Here is a 26,514-nt window from a genome sequence, read left to right on the forward strand (position 1 = left end):
GTCCTAGATCCTTTATGGAACACAGAGGTTAGTTAGTGATATCAGCACTGCCGCATGCCAAACAATGAAATGGGAAGATGCTGTGGACATCCAAAGCATTCTATGATTACAGGACAGAGGAACAAAGAAAGCTCAGGAAAGACACCCACACCTTTTATAGCACTTAATATTTACTAAGTGTTTAATAATTATAATGCCTCATTATTACTAGTTTGTTATGTATAATCATTAGGATTCTGTGGTTGATTATGTAACTGTGTCTGATTATTGAGCCCATGGGCAATTATTTTTGCTTTGTAGGAGCAAACATGATGTCTAGGTGGAGCACTTGCCCAGCATACTCAAACAGGCCCTAGAGTGAATCCTAGTACTGCAAACCTTTCTCCTAAAAAATAAACCTATTAGTAAAGAGAAGGGCCATATGAGAATAAGTAAGATCTGGAGTCTGAGCTCGGTCCATAACCACCCTGAACCCATTTTTCTCATTTGTGCAATGGAAGTGATAAGAAAACACCCATCTGGCAGCATCTGGGGGAGTCTCCTAGCTGAGGAGCACAAGAACCTTCCAAACCAACTTCACAACAGAGCCCCTCTTAATTTTTTTCTTTTTTTTTTAAATTTTTTATTAATTTATTCTTGTTACATCTCAATGGTTATCCCATCCCTTGTATCCCCCCATTCTTCCCTCCCTCCCATTTTCCCCTTATTCCCCTCCCACAGAGCCCCTCTTTAAACCACATTGTTTCTAGAGTGTAAGCCCTAGGATTTTCCCAAGGGTAGAAAGCTAATAGAAATGTCTAGAAATTCTCAAAACACAAGCCACTTGATTTCTAGTTCTCATTCTCCAAGTCTGTAGAACCAAAACAGAACATAAAGAAAATCATGCAACTAGGTGAGCCTGAGTTTCCTTGCTGGCTGCCACCCCTCACAAGGGCAACAGTGGGGATTATGCCATCTCCTACCCTGTGCCTGGAGGGTTGCTTAGTCACCGTTTCTGTTGCTGAGCTAAAACACCATGACTGAAGCAACTTGGCAAGGAAAGGGTTGATTTGCCTTACTTATCTTGGGCCATAGACCACTGAGGAAAGCCAAGGCAGGAACTGAAGCAGGAGCTATGGACAGTCACTACCTTGTTCTCCATGGCTTCCTCGGGAAGGTTTATTATATACCCTAGGACCATTTGCCCAGGAGTGGAGTGGCATCACCCACAATAGGCTGAGCTCTCCCACATCAATCACCAATTAAGAAAATACTCCACAGACTTGCCTACAGGCCAGTCTTAAGGATGTGGGTTTTTTCATTGTAGTTTCCTCTTTCAGTTAACTCGAGGTTGTGTCAAGTTGACAAAACAAATAACAGCAACAGGATAAGAATCGTGGGAATCTGATACAGGGGAGGTCTGCAAGAGTGAATCCAGCTATCCAGGGCGTTGGGCACTCCACTCAGTCTTTTCCCAAGTTTGAGTTTGTCTTTGGTTCTCTTTCTGCTGCACTGTCCAGCCTCTGTAGCTTCCCACAACTATCACAACTCCTGAAGTTGTCACCCAAGGAAGGGGCAGCAGATAAATGGTCCCCTATACTGACCAGCCTTTCACCCACTTAGGTTCCTTCAGAGTCCTATGCTACACTGCAGCTTCCTGGGTCATTAATGCTCATTTGTTCATTAGTCACTTAAGGAATGACCTTCAGGGTTCAAGCTCTGCGAGAATCAGAGCATTTCTTCCTACAGTAGTCCCAAGACCATTGTGTCGCCGTGCTTTTCCCCCCCAAAATAAAGGATGAGTTGACTAAAATGCAAAGATAAGTGCTTATTCCATGTGTTTGTGTGTGTGTGTGTGTGTGTGTGTGTGTGTGTGTGTGTGTGTGTGTATGTGTTGTGTGCAGTGAGCACACACTTGTGCATGCATAGATGTACAGATAGTGGGTCACATTGGCTCCCCTCTCAGAGTGACCATAAGAAAGAATACTGATGAACTGTGAGTCCAGTTCAAACATGTATCTGAATGTGTTGGAGGTTAGGGTCCAAGAAAGGACAGTTGCTTCCTTCTCTTGGGAAATTTCTGTTTAATGTCTCTTCAACAGAATAAACATGAAACAGATTAATCAAGCAGCTTTTTTAGTGCCTATTTTGAGCCAGCAGTCTGTTAAAAGAAGAGGAAGGCGGAAACTGTTAGATGCTTCCTAGATAAATGCTTCAGAAGTGTTACTAGCCTGTATCCCACACCCTGCGAGGAGCTGTTCTTTAGTCCGAGGTACCAACCCAGCTCCTCCTCGCATTTCCCCTCCTGATGGCTATGATAGGTTTGATGGGCACAGATGGCGATGCCTCACCGTAGTACACATGGCAGCCACTTCCTTTGGCGCACTTCTCTCCATCCTGTCATTCTAGGCGGTTGTGGATGTCAGCATTCCCTTCTGACTCGCACTCACTCATGAGTGAGTGAGTCATTGAACACTGACTTTCTGTGCTTTCCCTGGTGGTGCACGAGTCAAGCCATTCTTCACACTGGTTTTGTTTTCTAGAAGGTTCATGTGTTCTTGGTCAGTATTTGTTTCCCATTTCTCTTGATGATTCCTCAGGAGCAAATTTCAATGCCTGTGGACCACAGCAACTTTTTGTAATGATTTTTAGCTAAAACTCAAAAGAATGAAACATATGTCAGTAAGATATTTACATCCTTGAAGTGGAACTTGACTTTGTAGAACATATTGCTGTCCAGGAATTTAAAATGAGCAGATTTGCCTAGCTGTTAGCCCTGTAGAACCTACCTGGAAGAAGGAAAACAATGCTTAGGGATAGCAAAGGTCAGTTGGTCTCAGGGCTAAGGTTGCATTTACTAGCCAAAGTCTCTTCCCCGTCATTATGTAAATATATCATCTGAAGTTTGTCATTATGAACCCAAATACTTCTGAAAAGTATGTCTTAGCATCTATTTTTTGAGTTATAACTCTCTAAAAATGCTGTTTGGTTCCATTCATAAACAACTATGAATGTTCCATATCCACAAGGAAGTAGGGGATGGCTTCCAACTGCAGTGCATGCTTGTGAAAGCTCTGTGTGGTCAGCCAGGCCTGCCATTAACATCATCACCATTTATTACTAAGTAATGGTAAGAGTTCAGATCTTTGATATAGAGAAGGAAGGAAGGAAGGAAAGAAAGAAAGAGAAAGAAAGAAAGAACCAAGTCAAATCATAAAAAGATTGCTTAATTTTGACCTCATGTGCTAAGTGCTTAGAGCTCAGGGGCAGTAATCTTTTGAGTTGACTCCTTGTGTTGTGTCTGAGACACAGAGACATCTAGATATTTACCAAAGTTCATTCAGCTTGGAAAAGAAAGATCTAGAACTTGAGCCCAGAGAGCCTGCTGTTATGTGTCAGCACATGCTTTTCATCCTATACCAAGCTGCCTCTCACAGGACTTGACTCTAAAGACTACAGACTACATTAACTGGTAAATTGTACGGTAGGCAAATTTGTCTTTTACCGTGACTTGAGATCATCTTTTCACTTTGAGCTGTGAATTATTACTGATTATAGTCAAGATGATCTTTGACACCCTGGCTAGCATTTTTCCACATTGGAGGGAAATTTGCATGGCATTTTAAACTGTATTGAGGAGAAATTGATTAGTACTTTTGACAATTAGTGGCAAATTACTAATCACAGTAAATAGAGCAAGGCGTGGATTTTCTAGCTCCCTCACAACTATGTCTGTGCTTCCAAATTGATATTGTTCTTCAGTGCTGGGGTCTAAGTATAAGGCACCAGGCAGCAAATGCATTGATCTAAACACTTTGTTTCTCTAGATTGGGGGGAAAATAAGAATGCACTTTTAAAAATCACTTATGATTTAGGAGGTGACACATTAATCCTTAAAATGGCAGAAAATCAAGATGATTGTGTCTATGGGGTTTAATTTATTAAAATATAATTTGCTCCTGTGCCTTGCTCCAGTAGCTCTTGTGCTACCAAACTAGCTATAATTAGATTAGCAGCCTGCTCAGGGCTGGTGACAGCCTGTGCCTCAGAGAGCATGTGCTGGACTCCGCATGCGCCTCGTTCTTATTGGCTGGCATTGCTGCTCATCCGTTTGATAGGTTTCCACAGTAATCCTTATGCTGCATTAGAGACGTAGATACACAGGCACTGTGCTGTGTTCTTGCAGAACATAGACAAGGTGCTTAGTTGGTTACATTAAAGAAGGACTACGGCCCGGCAGAGCAGGTGTTCTTTGTTGCACAGCCTCGGTGGATAAGGACCTGCAGCTAGCTGCAGGGGGAGGTCAGTGAAGGAGTCTCAGTTCACGGTAATTACTTGAGGCTTTCTCTCTTACGAGAGAAACACAGCCATGCATGAAATGAAGCGCGCTCACAGTGTCATCTGTCTAATTTGATCTTGCTTTGTTGACGCTGTTGTGTACCACTGTGTTCCGTACTAAGACACACTCGTGCTGGACTGTGTGTATGGTAAACAGCTCCCCTATTCAGGAAGGAGCATTGTTTTCCACCTGAATGCAAGGGTGCATGTGCTTGGGAGTGATTCTTATTGGCTCTTTTCTCTTTGGGAAAGCCCATGCTGCCTCCTTCTAGGTGTCTTTGTTGGTGCATGTCAGGACTGTTGACTTCACTTTGAGTCCTAAATTAAGGAGAATTTAGCAGATCATACTTTAATTAGAAGAGGGGGGAAGACTCCTGATTTGTTGTCCAGCCTTTAGCTGGAGAAGGACTGTGCTATTGTTTCTCCACAGATGTGTGCAGCCTTCATTTTGGATGGCTTTCTTTGTCTCACCTTGTGTAGTTTTAATGAAGCTTCTTCACTACCGAGTGTTAGCAGGTCTCCCGCTGCGGAGTAGGCACATAGAGGTGTTTACCAGCCACGCCTGAGGAAGTCTGTGACTCCAGGCTTTGTTTAAAAGATGCTACTCCTGAAGTTCAAGTGTCACAGTAGGGAGATGGGTTCTGTCCATGTTCAACATTGTTTTTTCATTCTATGAAGGATTGATTGCCTGGTTTATTTTTCAGACAGGACAATAAAGACTCTTAAATTCTGTAATGAAGGTAGCCTATTAGGAAGGAAAAAAAGAGTTAGCAAGACCAAGGCTCAAAAAATCCTCAAGACTGCCCAGCCCTGTTGGGGATCCAGAGCCCCTGCCTGTGTTTTAGTCCTTTCACTCGACAACTGATGACTTTCTATATCAGACCTCAGACTCCACAGAAACTTGTGTCCTGAGTCACCAGTCACAGGGCTGGCCAGCTGCCACCATGCGTCTGCTATCAGCAGAGTCAGGCAGATTCGGAAAACTGTCAGGAACTGTCTCCCTGCTCCTGAAAAGCCGAGGTTGTGGTTTATATATTCTGTGAAAATAACTGCTTCAAGCATCCAGTGTGTAGTCTGTGGCAGAGGAACATTTGAGGTGACTGCCTGCATCTCACCACATCCCGTTCCCTCCCTCACGCCCAAATCTGTCAGGGAGGGAAAACTATTCAAAGGCAGCACTCCCTTGGTTAACAGGTTAAGAGTTTCAAGAGGAAAGTAGGAGCACTGTGGAAGTTCAGTGACAGTACTAGAGTCAGGAATGGTGACGTTTGATGGCCTTTGACAGTGACATACTGTATCTCTGTGCCTCGAGTTGCTAGGGAGAAGTTTCCATCCTTGAGACGCCCTGGGTGGTGAAATGGACACACAGCCGTTCTGCTTCATATGACACCTCATCTATCCTCCCTGTGGACGGTGCCCACCCCAGTGCACTCCCAGCTGTGGGCCTGCTGATGGTCCAGGATGCCAGCTAAGATACACTAAAAGGCTATTTCAATAGTAGAACTAAAAGCAGTTTGTGTTTTTGCAAAGTAACACCACATTCACTTTTATCTTTCAGCTTTATCACTTAAACTTTTGTTCTGAATACATTAGGGAGAATCTATCCCCCAAGAAAAGCAAAGAAAAATGGATTTTTGAACACATTAAAATCAGCCAGGATGGTTTGGTTATTCTACAAAATCTAGGCACCACTTCTGTTTCTTCATCATTCTTAGCCTGATATTCTCCCTATTGCAGACATAGGCAGAACCTTTTTGCCTTTTAAAAACTTAGGCCTGGATACTCATCTGAGGGATACACTGATGCAGGTATATAATATCCTCAGCAATATATGTTTGTATATATGCAGTTATTATTTATTTGCAGTGTTGGGATCAAACCCAGGGCCCAGCACATGCTAGGCAAGTGTTCTGTCACTTAGCCATATGCCCAGCCTTTCCTTCCCTCTTCATCTCCTAGAAAACTCTCTACCTCTCTAAAGAGACTGCCTTAAAGATAAATGGCTGTTGTCTTGACTTTATTTACTGCCAAAGCCATCTCTCCTATAAGACTGCATGGGGCATCTATCCCCTGTGAGCTGCACTCCAGAGCTGTGTATTCCTGGAAAAGCTAGAAGAAATGATGCCTGTTCTCAGGGGCTGAGGCAGGCTCTTCAAAAACCATCATGTATAAAGGAATTTCTTCAAGCCTGAAGTGTAAATGTATGTGTGCTGTATTGACTGCTGATGGCCTATAATGCCAGTTAATAGACACTATAAGGCTATTTTAATAGCAGAACTAAAAGAAGTTCATGTTTTTGCAAAGTGGCACAGCATACACTTTTATTTTCAGTCCTACCACTTAGCTGTTTTGTTCTATACATTCAGGAGAATCTTTCCCTGAGAGAAGAAAATAATAAAAATGAATTTTTAGACACCTTAACATTTTGTTCAAGCCAGGTATTGTGGTACATGCCTTTAATCACAGCACTCTGGAAGCACAGACAGGTGCCTCATCTACAAGAGAGTTTCAGGAGAGCCAGGGCTATTCCATAGAGAAACTCTGTCTTGGAAAACAACCAAACAAATAAATAAATAAGATTTTGTTTGTTCTCCTAATTCTGTGGCTCATTGGAAGAAAAGTAATAGTTCTGACCAATCAAAAATAAGTGTATCAGTGTGGTCATGAAATGTAATATTTTAAAAATTAAAGCATTTCCAGGGCCTGGGGACAGAGCTCAGTTGGTAGAGTGTTTGGCTATCTTGCCAGAGACTCCAGGTCCACCAAAAACCAAAACCACATAAAACATTTTCATTGTTCAATACTTTCTGTCTCTTTCTTCTGGAGACTTACAATGACAGATTTGGAACTAGTTTAAGTGCAGAAAGCCATTTCACATAGAATATGACATGCCACAGAACAGCAGGACTGAACAGGGTCTGAAAACAGTAAATGTCAAACAGAAAATCAATGAGAAGTGTACACTGCAAAACACAGGAGTCCAGGGTAGAACTGCTGGTAGCTTGTGGCTGGCCTCTTGGGTACCTGTGATTACAAAAGAATGGTGAGAAAGGCCATTAGCAGATGGTTAATATTTCAGGGTTGACCCTTTTGAAGTTGTCTGGATCTGAAAAAAAATACGTGGATTTATTCTTTTTTCATTATTTTATTCTGCAGTAAGAGACATTTACCATGAGCTAGGCTCTGTTGACTAGTTGGTTGGTTTGTTTGTTTTTGAGAAAAAGATGGAAGGCCTAGTCCATTTCTACAAGGAGCACTTCCTGTGAACATGGCACTGGAATAAAATCTTTTTTCTTAGTCTTTACATTTTAATTTATTATAGTTTATTCAGATTACAAGTGCCATGTTCACAGGGGAGGAGTTTTGAGACGTGATCATATTATGTGGACTTTGACCTCACTGATGGGTGAATCCACTGACAGATTCGTGATGTCATGATATTATCGGGAGTTGGTGGAAGACTTCAGAGGCATGTCTCAGTTACAGAAAGTAGATCACTGGGCTTCTGTTTTGTTCTGAGCCCTTTCCTCATCCTGTCCCTCTCCCTGAACCTCTTGCGCTCCATCTCCTCCCCTCCCCCTACCTCTCAGGATGCATGAAGTGATCATATTTGCTCTTCTACATGCTCCACCGCCACTGTGTTGGACCTTACAGTATACCTGACTTAAGTAGGCAGGACTTAGAGCCTCAGAGTGAAACCACAAGTCAAAATAAATCTTTCCTCCTTTAAAATAGGAGGAGGAGGAGGAGAAAGGGGAGGAGGAAGGGAAAAGAAGAAGAGGAGGAAGAAGAAGGAAGAGGAAGAAGAGGCAGCGCTTCCTGAGGAAGACGGAAGCTGAAGAACTGCGAGTTGAGCAGGAGCAGCCCTCTGTGCTGCGATGGGTGGTGCCAGCGTGAAGGACCACTTCACTGGGAGGAGGTAGAAGAGGGGTTAAAGATGCAGCCTGGGCCAGAGCGTACTACATGTCTCCTCTGTTGCTCACCTGCTACTCCGCCGTGAAGGCATGTGTTTGACCTCAGATCTGCGGTGTATTTTGAAGTATTATCATGTCTCATGTTAGACATGTAAGCATGTAAACTACCATTTACCCTGTTTTCTGTTAACTTGTCTCAGAATGCATATAAGGATTGCTGCCTGAAAAAAAAAGTTTATTAGTAGATCTGCATCACTGTGGACTTAAAAATTTTAAGAAATTTTAAGAATGTACCCACTAATTTGAAATTCACCCAGGAAGAGTCACAACACACTTTGATGACTGTTGTATGCTGGGTAATTCAATTATTTATTTTGGATTTGTTTACATTGCCACGAAATACTGTTTCTGCTGTTGGGTGCCAGTAGATTTTTAAATCATTTGTCATCTATTTTCTATATCCTCAGTACAGATACACTTGTAAAACCTGGTTTTGGACTGTAGCACTGTACTGCACCTCTCCATGACTTAGACATCTGTTTTTCCAGCACTCTCAGAAAACAATTTCTGAATTGGTCGTAGTGGCTCATGCCTTTAATCCCAGCACATGGAAGACAGAAGCAGGCGGTCTCTGTGAGTTCGAGGCCAGCCTGGTCTACAAAGCAAGTCCAGGACAGCTAAGGCAATACAGAGAAACCATGTCTCAAAAAACCAAAATAAATAAATAAATTTATAATAATAATCATTTCTATAGAATACATGTCTTTTATGTCATGATGAATTGGTGAGGGAGGGTCGCTTTAAAGGCTAAGGAGTTCTGCTGCATCTTATTGTGTGTAAAGTCTCTGAGGGAAAATGGTGTGTTTATCCTTTGCTGCGGCCTCCAGTCAGGGATCCTGCTCGTTGTGCTTAGGCTTTCTTTTTCCAACCTTTAAGTCAGTAGCCTCTACCTCCCACTATCATAGCACCCTACTGGCTGAGTCTGCAAGACTACTCCTCCTTGACACTGGCCTGGGCAGCCAGCGGCACACTGGCGTGATGAGCTGGGAAAACCACTCTTGTGCCTGATTGCTCCTTCCCAGCATGCCTTCTAAGTAATGTTCCCCAAGGTGCTGCCTTTCATCAGCTCGTGTCTGTGCCACGTACTCATACTGGTCACTGGCCCTTCAGCAGCTTCTTCACAGCCTCGCCCATGGCCCTGGGGTTCCTTGCACAAAGTGGACCTCAGGGCCTTGGCTTTTTCCTCTGCTTAAAACCTGCATCCCTCTGGTCCTCTGGCATATTCCCATACGGCTTTTCTTTTCTTTTCTTTCTTTCTTTCTTTTTTTTTTTTTTTTTTTCATTCGGCTTTTCTAAGAGGCTGAATCCCAGCAGGGCTCTATGAGATAGTATCAAATTTTTATTTTCTGTTTTTCCCCCCAAGTACTCCTCTCTAGATTGAAAATTCCAACCAATCACAGATTTTTGTTTTAAACCCCTAGAGTTTTGAGCAGTACTTGGCTCATAGAAAATGCTCAATCTTTAGTTGCTGAATAAACTAATGAATGACCAAATGAACAAAGAAATTACTTGTAGCATGGAAGTCCTGTGGTGACCAAGATTTCTGCTCCATGTTCTCCCTTGAATGGGCCTGGGTCTCTTGCTCCATGGATTGTGAGCACCACACAGCACTGAGATCATGTTTACGTGATTTCTCAATCTCACTTTGCATTGTTCTTTCTGTAGAATTGTTATTGTGATTAAATTCTCTTACAAAACCAAAATAAAACAGTAGTTGAAGTATAGAAGTGCATTATAAATAAAATACACAAAAACTAATGTTACTTATATGTCTGCCATCTAGTATTTAAATATATATTGGCTAATTTTTAATGGAATTACCATTTTCTGTGCTAAATACACTTAATGGTCTCCCTATTTTTGGCAAATAGAAAATGCTAACAGCCTTCTCTTCCTGTGTTTTTCAGATATTTCCTGCTGCAGAGAGTGCTTTAAGCAAAGAAGGCTTCGCTTGGCTTCTGACTGCATTCCCTAAGATCCTCGTTGCTTTTTAGGTAAGTGTATGGCTTTGCTTGATCGATTCTAAGCAGAAGATATTGATTGCCTCTGAAACCTGTGCCATTATTATAATAAGGCAAAGAGCCTGGGGTTTCAAGTGTTTTGCTCTCAGCCACTAAATAAATAAATAAGCCAAACCAGGACCAAAATCCTACCAGCAGGTTTCTCATCTCTTGTCTGTATATGTGCTAATAATCCTCATTTGTTTTGTATGATACTACTTATCACTAGCCTCCCAGGTATTTACAAGACTCCATTTATGTGCCTGGATTTGAAGATAACTTAAAAAGTGAGCATCTTTGCTCCCGAATGAGTAGACAGTTTGAGATTGGTGATGTGATGATGAGCTGGACCCTGGGCGCTCATGTGGAGAGCTTTGCTGATAGCTGTCATGGGAATCAGAGTGATGAGGACAGCAGCTAAATCCAGCCTAGGGACTGAAACAGAGAGGACCAGAAAGATGTTACAGGTCCACCAAACCCACAGACCTGGCCTCAAGGTGCTTGAATACACAGCCAGCCATTCCTGGGGCTTCTTTCTGGTCTCTTCCACAAACTGATAGAGAACACAGAAGTCTTTCTGGCTTTCCTCCCATAGTCAGACCCATTTACCCAAGGACAAGCTAAGGAAGGGGATGAACAGTGGTCAGATGGATCCCCTTTCTAGAAGGGCAGAGAGCTCCGTGTCATTAAATGAAAATGTTGGGACAGGTTAGACAATCCAGGGACCATCTTCCAGTTGAATCACGTCTTCTATGAAGCAAGGAGTTGGAAAGACGGGTCCTCCGTGAGAACACAGTTGTGACCTGGCCGCATTGCAGGTGACCATGACCTTCGCTCTAACAGGAAGCCTACCTCCAGCCCCTTCCCAAGCATGCACGTGCGATAGGTCTCTGCTTACGTAGTCTGCCATGCACTTTATGATTATCTCTATTGCCTTCTGTAGGATATCCTCGGTGGACGTTATCACTTCTTCAGGAGGCTCCCCATCTAACTCTGCTGCCAAATAAGAATCAGCCTAAGTTAGGTGGAATTCTGCAGTCTACAGAAAGGGACTAATTACAGGGAAAGCTGGTGTCATCCCTCAACATCACACCCTGAAAGTTATTCACCATCTTACTTCCCTTCTTATCTTAGATGTAGGTTCTCGCATGGAAGCTGGGGCTTCAGTTGGCTGAAGGGAACTCACTGTCTTCTTTCTCTAACCCCAGTGGAGCTAAAACTGTAGAATTGTATCTCCTCACAGGAGGATTTCATAGGCAGTGCTTCCAACTGCTCCTGTATTCTTGCCTCTGCACTGTTGTAGAGCAGTGGTTCTCGGCCTATGGGTTGTGACCCCTTTGGGGTTTGAACCACACTTTCACAGGATAGGGGTCACCTAAGACCATCAGAAAATGCAGGCATTTACATTATGATTCATAACAGGAGGAAAATTACAGTTCTGAAGTAGCAATGAAGATAATTTTATGGTCACCTCAGCATTGGAAAGGTTGAGAACCACTGTTCTGTGGGGCTTAGCCATCCTAGTAAGTCCATCACGGAGGGGTTTCCTGAGACAGGACCTTCAGTGCTAAGGCTGGAAACATTGTCACAAACCAAGGCATTTCATTCTCTCTTGTGACCCTGCAACGGCTGCTCTCACATGTGCTACATGGTGTGTAGGTCAACAGGCACCTGCTAGAAACAATTGTATTTGCATCCCTAGAGACAAGAAAATAGCCAAGGAGCTGTGTGGACCTGGAAGAGACCTCAGGGCTCCCATTCTCTGACCGTGCAGATGGATTGGTCAGGCCACTTTTGTTCTGGGCCCCATCTTATTCCAGACGCCAAATGAGAATAACAGGAAGCCAGTAGACATGTTGATAAGGTGTCCAGACAGGGAAAGGGGGATGGGAGGAAAGTGTCTGGTGCAGCATAAGCAGAGGAGAGAGGAGGTCCTCCTCTTGCTGCCCAGGGATGGCAGTCAGGTACCTTCCTGGGCCTAAGTAACTGTGTGATACTCTGTCAGAGCTGCTGAGTGAGAGCCTGTGTTAGAAAGACTGAACTGTGTGGTTCGTCCACATACAAGTGGGGCTATAGACCACAGACCCTATTCTTGCCTCTGGTTAATTCTGCTAGGGTCACGTCAGTGTGTAAGAATTACTTAGAGTTGTTTTCATAACCATTTGCAATTTTCTCATGAACAGCATGCAAACATTTTCTGAAGTGCTGCAACAGATGTAACAGATATGTTTTCTCTTACCCTTGTCCATATGCTTTTACCTACCAGTTTCTTATGTATCTCAGGGTCCTTCACCTTTGATCCTGTCTAAGCTCCTGCATTATAGGCTAGCATCCTATGGGTACATTTACAATGACACTGGTTTCCAGTAGACACTGGGTGTTTGAAATGGCCCCTCGTTCATAGAAACTAAAAAAGGGAAATGAAAGCATGAAATGATAGATGATAAAATGAACTTACTGTGTTTATTTAGTTTAATTATCCTGGAACATAAGAACCCTTGAGCGTGTGACCTATGTTAAAAGAAGCACCGCCTTCTGAGCGGCCCTTATGAGGCTACAAGTTCAGGAAACAATCTTAAAGTTCCCTTTGTTTTTAGTTTCTTACTATCTTTATCAAACTTAAGTAACTGATAAAGTCAATTTCTCCTTGAAAAGTTAAAGTCTTCAAAACTTTTGTTGGGTATATTATAATTCTTTCTTATTGTGCCTGCTAGAGGCTTGCGAAACCACTGAGAGTGGGCACAGCTTTTGGTGTTAACTGGTCCTGACTCAAATGCCATGCTAGTTTTTCTCTACACTCTCTTTTCTCTGGATTCAATGTTTCCTCCATAAAGAGCCTTGTGTTCCCTGCCAGTGACTCAGCTTCCTTTCACACCAGCACCTCTGGCTTTTCTCTTCCCAGTACAGTTCTTTGCCAAGAGAATGACTCAGAGCTCAGGTTCCCCAGCACAGTCAGGTGGGCCGCCCCCTGGGCCTTCTCAGCTGACCTTGAGCAAGGTCCTCTCAGGAAGCAGGGCAAGTCAGCCACTGTAATGAGACTCATGTGCCATTGGGCCAGCCAGAGCTTTTTAACAAGAGGGAACAGATAGGGCATTCTCTTGGAAAAGATATTAGGGTTTTAGGTGTTTATTCTAAAAAGGTTTCTGTAAGAAGAGGTAGATGGCAGATAATCCATTCTCAAAAGAAAATTCTCCTACCAAGGACAGAAAATGTAACTCCAGTTTTGAGGATTTAACACATACTTCCTGTGAGCTTTAGGAATTATTAATTATAATTACTGTTACGAATTAAAATATTTGGCACATTTAGAATGCCCTTTTAGTCAAGAAAACGACTAATTCTATTGTCTTTTTACACAGTTGTTGATTTTTCAGGGCTATCTCCATGGAGATGGATCATGACTAGTATCTTGGTCAATGTAGTCACTAGATTCCTTGCAAGAATCTGCTGAAAGGAAGGCCAGGCTGCACCTCAGCCCGTTATGTGAAAATGAGCTCTGTGGTGGAGGTGACTCCTGTCACATCTGCCCGTCAAGCATGCCCTAAAAAGAAAGCCTTAGACTCTTCACGTGTAGATGTTGTTCAGCTTTTCAACAATACATCAAGATGTCCGGAGTACTTAATATATAATTGGGAAAAGGTTACTTTGGCTCATAGTTTGGAGGTTCCAGTCTGTGACTGACAGGTCCATTGTTTTAACTGTGAGAGTGCCATTCTACCACGAAGGGGAGCATATGACACAGCAATATAGTCCCTTTATCTTGAAGCAAAAGCGGAAGAAGACAGAAAGCTCCCTATGGTCCCTGGAAAACATAGTCCTCTAATGACCTAATTTCCTACTAAAGGGCCTGTCGATACCCAGTATCATGCCCTGAGACTCACTGCTACACAGGACTATGGGGAGCATCAAACATCCAGTTTACACCATAGCAGGGATCAAAGAAGTTAAACCTCAGACTGAAGGGCAACCCTGTGATCTAACCCAGAGCTCCAATGTCAAACCTCTTTAACCTTGACGCTGGTTGATTTCTCTACAGTAAAGGAGTAATAAAAATGCAACAGAATAGTTGGTTGTGGGAATTTGGGCAATGGAGAAAATAGAAAGGGAAAGAAATAAGGATATCTACTTTGAGATTAGAATAATTTTATATATTTAGGAAGGGAAAGAAAGAGACTCTAAAGAACTGGTGGATGAGACTGTAAGAGCATACACATGAGAGAAAAGAAGGCAGGTGTGGTGGGTTCAGTGGTCCAAAAAATACAAAGCTTTTTATTTTTTTCTAAACCTCTAAAGTATATATTGCCATTTCTAGGTATGCAGTGAACGAATGTTTTGTGTACCGAGATGTGCAGGGAGACATACATGAACATGAATATGTGGTTGGCAAGTATTAGACTATGCTCCATACTCTGCTTTCTATCTTCAATAACATAAAATGAAAAATGTTTTTAAAAACTCAGTTCTGTTGCATTAGAAAAATTCCATTCTTTTCTTTTCTATTTTTTATTTTTTTCCTTTTTTTTTATTAATTTATTCTTGTTACATCTCAATGGTTATCCCATCCCTTGTATCCTCCCATTCTTCCCTCCCTCCCATTTTCCCCTTATTCCCCTCCCCTATGACTGTTCCTGAGGGGGATTTCCTCCCCCTGTATATGCTCATATACTTCCTCTGAGTGCCACCAGGTCTCCCCCTCCAGGGGACTTGGTCAAATATGAGGCACCAGAGTACGTGATAAAGTCATATCCCACTCTCCACTCTACTGTGGAGAATGTTCTGACCATTGGCTAGAACACCAACAGCCCAACAATTAAAAATTTCATTCTTGAAGTGTGACAGGAAGCCTGAACTTCAGGTTGTATTCCGTTGTCTTTGGGGAAATCTTCCTTTTTTGTCAGTGGAGGAGACACCACTGTTTCTATGCCTGGTCTTTAGCTGACTTGTATCCCACAAGTCCCTGTCTTGAAATGCTGTGTATTAATAGTCAGCTTGACAGAACCTGGAATCACCTGGCAGGTGGGCATCTAGGCGTGCCTGTGGGATTGTCTTCACTCGGCCGACTGATGTGGAAGACCCATCATAACCTTGAGACCATTCCCTGGGAAGGGCATGTGGACAATATAAAGTAGACGTGAGCTGATAGCTGTCTGTTCTTGATTGTAGATACTGTGTGACAAGATCCAAGTCCATGACGGGCAGATTAAGTTCTTTCTTCTTAACTTGGCTTTTGTCTGGGTATTTTTATCAAAACAACAATAGAAGAAACTAAGGCAATGGACTGACTCTGTAGAACACTCTCAAAGCCACATTCTCAGACAGGCAACTTTCCCTGTGACGGGCAGTGTGGAGGCCTTCAGAAAGGAAGCCTTATTAAGTGTTGCTCCTTCAGACATCAGGTCCTACCAATCTCTGAGGCAGCCTGTGCTGTGACCATCTTTCCTTTCCAGAAAACTCTGCTACACACTTAGCCCCAGCCAGTTTTGTGGTTTTATGCTCTATTCTCGAACCTCCCCATTTACCAGTTGGAAAGTTTTATTGTCTCACTCCCCTGCCCCTAACTTGTTCAGGAGCATTACCTGTGTCTTAATAGATTCAAAGTGCAGATCCACCACTTACCCAACATCTCCAGCCTTACCTAAAGTCGCTATCTGTTACTCTTCTTTTCTCTGCATACAAAGCTCACTACAGTTTAGGGATGGCTTCTTCCCTGCCTGTGTGTGTGTGTGCGCGAGCGCACATGTGTGCACATACACACACATGTGCAAATGTGTTATCAGAATCAAAGAATGCTTGACCATCCAGCAGATCTGTGATTTATACAAGAAAAGTCTCTAGAACTTAACATAAAACAAGCTTATCAGTCAGCTTTCCATTTATAGTAAAATATCTGAGGCAGGCTACTTATAGAATAGGGAGAACTCTATTTAGCTTGTGGTTTTAAAGACCAAAGGCACGTCAAAATAATAAGGGTCACTTAGTTTCCTCCAAGGTTTGGTCCCCATGGCCTGAAGCCAGCCTACCAAAGGTCTCAAGCACTTGACAAGAGTGCCACCCTAGGACCCAGCCTTCACATATGGACCTCTGGGGAGTACCGTCAGCACTCTATGCTGTAGTACCGTGTGTGTGCAAGTATTGCTGAAACTATTTTCAGTACTTTCCTTAAGCATTTTTATGCTTTATCTCAAATTATGTGATAAAATCGTTTCAGGCTTTCCATTAAAACCACAAACACTGGCTCAAAACTATAAGCGAATGTAAGCAAGCAAGCGCGACATTCCTCCCATTCTGTGGGTTTGGCTAAAAGCCCTAGCAACTTTTGAAACTTCCAGCACCACAGTGTCCTGTAAGAATGTATCAGCCTGCTGAAGAGGAGTGAATCAGTTTTCATTTGCATCTCAGAAGCCCTTCTTGAAATGGAAGCTTTATTCAGTGGTGGTGGTTTGTATGAAAGTGTCTCCTATAGATTCATGGGGAATGGCAGTATTAAGAGGTGTGGCCTTGTAGGAGTAGGTGTGGCCATATTGGAGGAAGTGTGTCACTGGAGGTGGGCTTTGAGGTTTCAGAAGCTCAAGGCAGACCCAGTGTCATTCTCTCTGCTGCCTGCTGATCAGATGTAGAACTCTAAGTTACCTCTCCAACATGATGTCAGCCTCTGTAACCCCATGCTTTCTGCCATGAAGATAATGGGCTAGACCTCTGAATTGTACGCCAGCCCCAATTAAATGCTTTCCTTTATAAGAGTTGCCACAATCATGGTGTCTCTTCACAGTAACAGAACCCTAACTAAGACATTTCATAAATGGCCATAGTAGAGTGGCATCTTAATAGACATGATATAGAAAACATAACTGGACGGTGATAACATCATGGTTTGTGGAAATCATAGAGAAGCCTGACAGCAGAGAGAGCTGCAGCTAGAACTAAGCCTGGGCCAGGCCCATAATGTGAGAAAGTTTCACCTCAGATTGCCCTTCCCAGAGAAGGCTTTTTAGACCCACATTTGTACCTGCTCAAGGTAGCGTTGTGTGTGCTCAGAGACCTCTGAGAGAGGGTGCATGCCTAGACCTGGGCATTTGTTAATATTTGAGTACATGAATGGCACTGATCATCACCCATCTGACACTATAGTTCATTTCTTCTGCAGAAGTCTTGTACATGATAGACAGCTTACGGCTGACAATTGGTTTCAACTCTGGACCTACTTACTGACCTGGCTCAGTTAAAAGGATTAAAAGGTCTGGGAGGCCAATACGACTATTGCAGGAAGAGCAGCTGCTGTTTCTCTCCTGCCCCCCTCAAGCAGCCTGGGGCTCACATGCCAGCCCTGTGACTTCACTGGAAGAGGGCACCCAGTCCACCAGTGGGAAGAGAGGGGGGAAATGAAGTCAAAAACAAAAAAGGTAAAACAAATGAGAAAACCAAGAAACCTTGTATGATTTATAGGTGGCTATCCATTGGATACATTCATGTACTTTGAAGACTTTAGTTTGTTACAGTATATCATCCAAGAATTTAGCTAATTCAGTATGTTTTAGCTGCTGTTCCCACAGGAAGAAAAAAAAATCACACACACACACACAAAAAAAACCAAACAAGCAAAATCTAATAATTGTAGGGTGATAAATCTGTTTATTTGGTTCAGGATAGTCACCATCGTGGTAATGATATGTATCTTATAGCATCGAGTTATATTCCCCAAATATATACAATGAAATTTATTTATTTATTTGGTTGGTTGGTTGGTTGGTTGGTTGGCTGGCTGAGTTTTGTTGTTGTAGTTGTTGTTGTTGGGTTTCGGGGTTTTTGTTTTGAATTTTCGTTTTTTGAGACAAGGTTCCTCTGCGTGGCCTTAGCTGTCCTGTACTCGCTTTGTAGACCAGGCTGGCCTCAAATTCATAGTAATCCACCTGCCTCTGCCTCTCTGAGTGCTGGGATTACAGTCATGTGCCACTGTGCTCGGCTCAATCAAAATTATTTTGAAATAAAATTGATTTATAGGATTTGGGCTTAAGCTTAAAGTCCAGTGAAGTAGCAATTTAAGCACAAGTGTCAATAACAATGCCCTTTGAAAGGCTGGGGTGTCACTTGTCTTGTGTTTGCAGAGCCGCTGGATTGATCCCCAGCACTTCAAAGTGGGACAACTGGGGGACTCTTTGGATCTAAACTCAGCTGAACTCAAATATTATTTTTGTTTCAGAATTCCGCTCATCTGCAGTTGTGGTTTAGCTTCAGTTCGCTGTTTCCTGAGAATGCAAAGGTTTCAGCATTCAGATTGGATTATCTGTGCCTAGCCCAAGCTTCACAGCTGCTTTCTACTAGGGTTGGGGGCGGTCCTGTCTCAAAAGTACACACATCAGTGCTCAGAACATAGCCTTCCCCACTGTTCATACCTCCGTTGGCTTCCAGTTGCATGAGGAATTCTCCAGGAACATCCCTGGCGCATTTCTCTATAACCATGTGAAGGGCATGCATTTTTCTGCCCCTCCAGCAGACATATCTGGGTGGTGGAGCCTGCTGTTGGGTTTTCCAGCAGTGGTAAGTCCTGGCCGCTGTCCTTGGGCACTGGCCACTCAAGTGAAGCATGCCTTTGAGAGCATGGCTTATTTTTAGGGGCCTTTGGTTACTAAGTATCAGATTAAAAGATGGAAAGTACAATACAGAAAAGTGATTCCGCCATGCCACTTCCAATCTACTTTAGTGGGAAATTAAGAGATCATTTGACATTTTATACCAAATTCTAATATATATATAATTATAATGTTATTATAATGACTTATAGGCTGTGGCCCAGCTAATCCAACTATGGCTGTCAATGTACAGGTCTTAGAATCCAGTAGTCGTTCAGTTCATAAAGCTGGATGTCCAACTGGTCTTCAGCATATGCTGGAGTCCCTAAGAAGTGGACTTTAATGCCAATGAAGGAATGGACTCGCTAGTGAGGGTGGGAAAAAGCAGGCAAGACAGAGGTGGTGGGGGAGAGAGGGGAAAAGGGAGGGAGGGAGGAGAGAGGACAGAGAAGGTACTTCCCTCCTGGATGTCCTTTATATAGGCTTTAGGCAGTTAAAAGGTTTTTATTATTTTAAAGATTCACTGACAATGAGATAGGTTAACTCCTGGCAACACCCAGCCTGCCTCAAAGAGGATGATCAGCATCAAAGAACCTCCTTATGGAGATGGCTTTAAATATGGCAAACAAACCACTGGGCAAAATGTTCTCATTTCTACCACAGACAGAATTCTGCCTAAAAAGGGGCAAACTTGGATGCAGGCAGAGTCGATGGCCAAACTCTGCCAAGACAGGGTAAGCAAGTCCTCAATACTTCCTGCCTCAAAATATGTCTGTCAGATATATTGGGCCAGAAGGCTGAAGAAGATGCTCCAACATTATAGAGAGTTTGGGGTGATTATTCAGGTAGCAAACTTTCTCTGTCATCTTCTCATTTGGAAAGCTACTAACCTATACTCCAGTATACTCAGGTAATCAAGTTTATTCCTTCTCAAGTCTCTGATGGAGTTGAAGACCAGGTAGCTTAGTTTTACAATGAAGCTTAGTTGTTTGGGGTTTAAGATGTCTTTAGGACTAGATAGATGTTTTAAGTTGATAATGACAAGATGTAATGGAGACTGCTTTACATTCAGAATTTTAGATGCACCAAGATAGGAAGGATGTTTTCTTCAAGGCTGTCAAATACAAATAGCCAAAACACTAAAAATGTAACATTTATATAATTCCTGATTGTGTCATGGTCCTTCTTCCTATAGGTAGTTTATTGTATACATGTGTAATAATATAAACATATACGTAAAACATAAAAAATATTTAATGAATAAAAATATATTTTAAAAGTGTATCTTCCCACCTCAGAGATCAGGATTAGAGTGGATCTTCCCATTTCAAATGGGAAGATCTCTCACATGTATCCACAGGCATTTTTCAGCTTTAGCTAAGTCCATGTGTAGTCAAGCTGAAAACTAAGAATAGCCATCCCAACTGTTGTTCTAGTTCAAATTAATAAGTGAGCTTTTAATTGGCACTTGGCCTCATAAGTCAATAGAACCAGTGTGCATTTAAGAAATCCCATAGAGGGTGTCACACTTGCTTGAAACTTGTGTGACAGAGCCAAGGTGAGTGAAAGACTTTACAACTTCCACTTTTGGGTCTTAGCCACCTCACTTGTCATGGTGGGCTTGGGTTCCTTCAGACAGCATATCAGTAATGCTGTTTTTCCCTTTAAGGAGGATGGGATATTAGTGGACTGACAGCTCCAAGTGGCCACGGCTTACATGATATTGCAGGAACAATTGTAGCATTTGTGTTTTGCTTTGCCTTCATTGTCAGTTCCTGGGGGCTGGCCTGTTAGAGAGCTGGTGGTGTGTATTTGCTCACTTAATTCTGATGATAGAATTCTGGACAACCAGGAAGCAAAAATTCAGGGTTTCAGCTCATCTTGTTCGCAGACCTCTCCTTCTTGGTCACCTTTCCAGGAAGCAAAAGAATGATGGTTTCAGCTGTCAGTAGCTTCAGAGCTCCTCCTGGAGGTAAACACTTTCTTCTGACTTGGAGCCCTTGTTGCTTACTAAGATCCGATTTCAGGAAGGTTTTTCTGAACCAAGAGATGTGTTACAGACAGCTGCTGCCATGGTTTGGATAGTACTTGCTGTAGTTTGGATATTAAGGCCCAATTGGAGGTGTGCTCTGCAGGCTGTGACGAGCTGAGGGGCTGATGGAGCCTTGAGGACGGCGAGCCCGTGCTGAAGGAGCTAAGCCATTAGGGTCGCACCCTTGCCAGGGACCCAGTCCCGTTCCTCTCCTGTTTTGCTTCCCAGTCACCATGAGATAAACAGAGCTTCTCCACCACAGGCCACCATGGTGTACTGTGCTGTCGCCACTGAAAACAGTACGGGAGATGAGATGTCCATGAAGTGAACCTCTTGCTACTGTGTACCAAGACAGGTTTCCCCATTTGTTAGGCATGCACATTGTATGTTCTTCTCAGAAAGACCATGTTCATGTCCTCAAGATCTGTGGCAGGGCTGCTTAGCTTTCTGGAGTCCAGATTACATGGCTTCATTTTTTTTCTGCTTTGAGATGGCAAGATCTGCTCTTTTTCTTAGCCTCGTATATATTACAAAGCACTTTCACTCAGCAGCCTTAAGTGGCAAGTTGTGGATAATTGTCATTTCTGCTTTGTAGATGAGGGGGTAGAAGCCTTGGGAAAGGGTCCTCTCGAGTTGCTGGATCATTAAGTAGAAAAGCTAGGCTGCAAGCTACCTACCACCCTGTGCATCTCAGCTCCAGAACTAGACACAGGGGCCTGAACTGCTCCTGTTCCTCAGTAGAACAGGTGACTTACATGCCCCTGGTGAATTTTAGACCCAGATGCTCAGATCAGAGAGTTAGAGGTTTCAAAGTAAAATTCAGAGCTCCTCCAGGGCAAATTCCTCTGCATCCGTCTGTTTATATATTGCTTTTCCATGTCATTTACGTTCTAGAACAGTGGTTCTCAACCTTCCTAATACTGCGACCATTTCACTTAGTTCTTCATGCAGTGGTGACCACCAGTCATAAAATTATTTCGCTAGTACTTAATAATTGTAATTTTGTACTGTTTATGAATTATAATGTAAATATTTAATATTCAAGATATCTGATATGCAACTCCAAAGGGGTTGTGACCCACAGGTTGAGAACTGCTGTTCTAGTGAACCTTCTACAACTAAAAAAAAAATGAAGTTCATTGAGCACCAAATTATTACATCCTAAGCTTCTTAGGAGCTAGCACAAAGGTAAAAGTCAGTGAAACTAATACAGGCACGAGCCAGATGTTATTAGCGGAATATGATTTGGCTCATAAAATTAATTTGCTGCTTTTCAAAAAAGAAAATATAGCTATTGGCTAAAGTCAAGAGACTTTTCCAGGCATAGCATTCCCTAACACCTAGTACTTAGTCCCTAGAACCTACAGCCTTTGGCTTGAAAGGATGCCAAATAAATGCTGATAAAATGGAATTAAGGAAAACTTTATGTAATTTAATCAATACACAGATTATATCAAAATCTACTCCTGTTCTAATATGCTCAGGTTATATCTATTTCATAATTAAGTTTAAAGAATGAACCTAATTTAGCTTCTCTGTTACATGTATGTGTGCATCCAGTGAGTCTAGATAAAACAATCCTTAGCCCCATCATTCCTCAGCCTCAATATTATTTGATTGGTTTTATAAATTCCCCATTCAAAATGATGTTTAAAGGCATATATCTCATTTATAACTCCTGCAATAAAATGATGTTTTGAGACAGGATTTTTCCCTCTTTCATGGTGAAATTCTGAACTGTGAATTTCACTTTCTTACTATAAAACATTATCTATGTTCCCTTCATCCTGGAAGAGGTTTGAATACAGGGATCATATCTGCCTCTTGTTACAGGATGCTATAAGCATGGATGCTTTCTTAATATAATAAACCAAGTGGCAGTTACCTCATTTCCCAAACCTTAGGAAGGTTTATGGCTGCTGACTGATGGTGTGCATTCGAATGTATGCAGAAATAGCAGGGAAACTGAACATCATGGCAGGGTAATGCCTTTGTGCTTGGTGGCAGCACGTAGTAGAGGAAGAGCACCAGGGCAAAGATGAAGTGGAATTGTGTTTGAAAACTACCAAGGACAGCCTTTGGATTAGAGGGCATGCAAGGTGAACACGGTGACCATCAGCTGCCTCATAGCCAATAGCCCTTGCAAATCTATGGCGGTTTTGCTGTATTCTGGTATACATCAATGCTTTCTCTGACAGCATGAGAAACTAGTGCTATGAATATTCCGTTAGCAGCAGTAAAACTTCTCACTATGGCTCTGAAGTTTTAGGGTGACAATCAAATGGTCCAACAAAGGACAGGAGAGGCTGAAATAAAACCCTTCATGGCTGAGTGGTTTATTTCACATCTACTATGGGGTCTTAATACTGCCTATCACAGGCGCCCCCTTTGCATCAGCTGCTGGAACCAGTAGATGTTAGGAAAAAAGGACAATAAAACATTTAGTCATCACCTGAAGGTTGTCTTGTGTCTAGGCTTCTATTTATACAGTACTGAGGAAATTGAGGTCCTTTCTCAATGTTGTCTTTGCACTGGGGATCTCATGGTTTTTACGTGATGGCTGCTTTCCTTCACTGTGCTTGGATGTAGTATCTTCACGTCACACTAACTTAGTCTTATGGCTAAATTTAATTGTGAGGGCTTGGGTGGACTTGCTTCCCACAGGAATGGATAATGAAATCTGAACTCACAGGCATTACTGTCCACTAAGTATCCAAACGGCTTTTATTTCTTTTTCACTCTTTCCTACTGGAAGCTATGATTTTGCTTCGGGATTCACTTTGCTGTGATAAATAATCCACAAACAAAATAAGGCTCAAATTCATGACAATCTGAAAAGACATTCACTGGGGGACAACTAAACATTACACGTAGCCCACAGGCTATGTATACATATGTATATAACGTATACATACATTATACACAGCTTTGAGAAATAGTACAGAGTCTGAGTTATTTACTACAGCAGTTTAAATAGTTCTTATTTACTGTAGACTATAAGGTAACTTTTAAAAGAAAGCATTTCCAGGACCAGGATACAGCTCAGTGCTAGAGTTGGGCCAGTATGTATAGCATGCTGGGATTGATCCCCCATGGAGAGAAACAGAGGCAGACATACCGAGATCTGATACCTGCCATTATGACACTGCACAGAAAAGTTTGCCTCTTATACATGTGTAATGTGGTTTCTGTCCTTCTCATATCATATATCAACACCATTGGGTAGCACCCCTCCAGGTTGCTAGTTTTATTCTAAACGAAGCTTAAGTTGTCTGTGTTCTTCAGAACATTCCCCTGAGCCACCTCAGTGATTTCATCTCATCATATGGAAGGATGGGTGTGAGTCAACCGTGACACACACACACACACACACACACACACACACACACACACACATATACCCTAGGAAGGGATACTTTAATCTTAATATTAGTAATACTGATAAATAGCAGCAATAATTATGACATCACCTTTCTTAAAACAGTGCCTAGATGTTCTCACTTTGTTGTGAAAATTTCAGTTTCTTTAAAAATCCAGTTATATTGTGTGAATGTGTTTGTTTTGACCTCAAGTGTAGGGTATGGGGCTGCTTCAGATTGTCCACAGCAGCTCCCAGCAGGTGATTATGATTTACTCCGTGCTCTTTTGTGCAGGAGTGTGATTTTGCCAACTGAGGATAGTTTACCTTTGGAATTCTGGGGACTCATATAAACGTCAGAACCCTGAAAGGAGCCAGGGGTGCTCTGAAGAGAGGTTGCTGCTCCCCCTGCTGTTGCTGTTGTTGCTGCCGCTGTTGACTGGTTGCGGTTTGTTGTAGTTGGTTGCAGTTTGCCAAGTAGTCATGCACAAAGAGACAAGATGAAGAAATACTGGCTACATCATTAGTCCTAACTGTGTCCCCTCTGAATAGATGTGAGAGATGGATCCCAGGTTCGTCCCTGTGGTGCTGTCTTCTTCTCGGGACACATGGGCTTTGCAGGCATAGCTGCACCTTTCTTCTCAGTGAGGCCATCTGCAAATCATGCTCATCATTTCATCACACCTGGGCCAAATGTCGGCATTACTCTAAAAGGTGACGAGTGAGCTGAGTATGATGTTGTGTCTGTTCCCCAGTAGGAAAAGGTTTGAAGCACATCAAAGCCAACACACCTCTTTGAAGAGGTGTGCCAAGGAAGACTGTCCTTCCCGCTTCAGGTGCATGTTATAGTCTCCCTTTGTTTCCAGATGAGGGATCCTCTGCCTTATGTGAGTGGACAGGTGTGCAAGTCATCAGTAGACATTCATCACAACTCCCTCAGCGTACAGGAAGCTCCTAAGGGGGTGCTGGCCACTCACTGCAGCACATATGAACTTACAAAGATCCCGTCATTGGCTCAGCAGCTCCTCTCCCCAAAGATTCTGCATCAGTTGCAATCAAGTTGGCTGTACATCATAGCATGACTTGTGAATTCTGAGCATCACGTTGGCACTAGCATACCCCAAAGAAACATTTTTGATTTCCTAATGATCTTTGGCAGACTGAAGAATAGGGAAACATTTAAGATTAGTTAACATTTAAGTATTAATGCCAGCTTCGCCATCTGACATTCTATTAAAAAACAAAAACCCGACCCCAAATTATTACTGATACTGACCTCAAAAACCAAAAATTCAGGCATCTCTTTCCCCTCTGTGTGGTCTCTGGGATACAAGAAATATGTGAACTAATCTTTCCACTGCAAAGCAGCCAGTTGCCATGGAAACAGCATACTAGTTTATAAACCCTTCTGGCTAGTTCCTGGAATATGAACTCTATACTAGTTTAAGAAAAATAAAAGTTCATCTAGAACCAGACTTTGATTTTATTTTTTTAAAAACATTCATATACAGTTCCAAGTATGAGGATGGTATTAAAAGTGATATAACTAACAATACTAAGGCAGAACTGCTGTCGCCAGAAAGGCTCCCCTGCACTGTGCCTGACTGAGGCAAGCATCTCCATCCACTGTTGCAGAAGAACATCAAGAATAATGTAATTTTATTTAGTTGAACTTTACTTTAAATGCCAACATGCTTATGGAGAGATGTTGTACTTACCATGGCTATGTCAGTGCTGGAAAATCATTTACTTCACTTTTCCCATTGACAATCGGGTTTGTTTGCTGTGTTTCTAATCTAGTTCATATCTTAACTGAAAGGTGGAAGAAACATTGCTGACATATCTCAGGAGATCAATGGTAGAGGATGATGAATTGTGATGCACTTAAACATTTAAATGCAGTTTTAAAAATGATACCAATGCAGATTTAAAATTTTAAATACCAAAAATTTAAGTACGGAATGAATGGCAGCATTAAGCATATCTTTGAAACTTAGAAAAGCAAGATTACTTTCTGTGCCACTCTTCTTAATACAGAGAGAGCTCAGCTCTGATCTTCCATTCCTCTGGGCACGTTTAGTGACCTCATATACCACATTAGTAGGCACATTGTTAAACTGAATTCCTTGGTAGTTCTTTGCTATGCTGTAACTTGACTGTGGTGCACTGACATTTCCAGCCACCAAGGCAGCCATGATTCTAAATGGAACGGCACATGGTACCTCTCAGCAGTTTCTACCTGATGGCGCCTGTTTCTTCTAAGCTG

General features: G+C 42.4%; 1 protein-coding gene across 6 annotated transcripts in view; it reads left to right on the forward strand.

Annotated features, from left to right (window-relative positions):
* The window catches only part of FAM110B (family with sequence similarity 110 member B), a 134,642-nt gene that overhangs the window by 59,583 nt on the left and 48,545 nt on the right, over nt 1–26,514 (forward strand). For 2 of the 6 annotated variants that reach the window (XM_084795315.1, XM_084795319.1), the window contains one exon: nt 10,199–10,285. The gene's annotated coding sequence lies outside the window, so the exon portion shown is untranslated. Of the gene's footprint in view, nt 1–4,086; nt 4,307–8,090; nt 8,237–8,362; nt 8,383–10,198; nt 10,286–26,514 lie in introns of those variants that run through there. The other 4 variants (XM_084795316.1, XM_084795317.1, XM_084795318.1 and 1 more) reach the window with 4 other exon arrangements.

Source organism: Acomys minous (genome assembly GCF_964271855.1).
Source record: "Acomys minous genome assembly, chromosome: 1".
Taxonomy (NCBI): Eukaryota; Metazoa; Chordata; class Mammalia; order Rodentia; family Muridae; genus Acomys; species Acomys minous.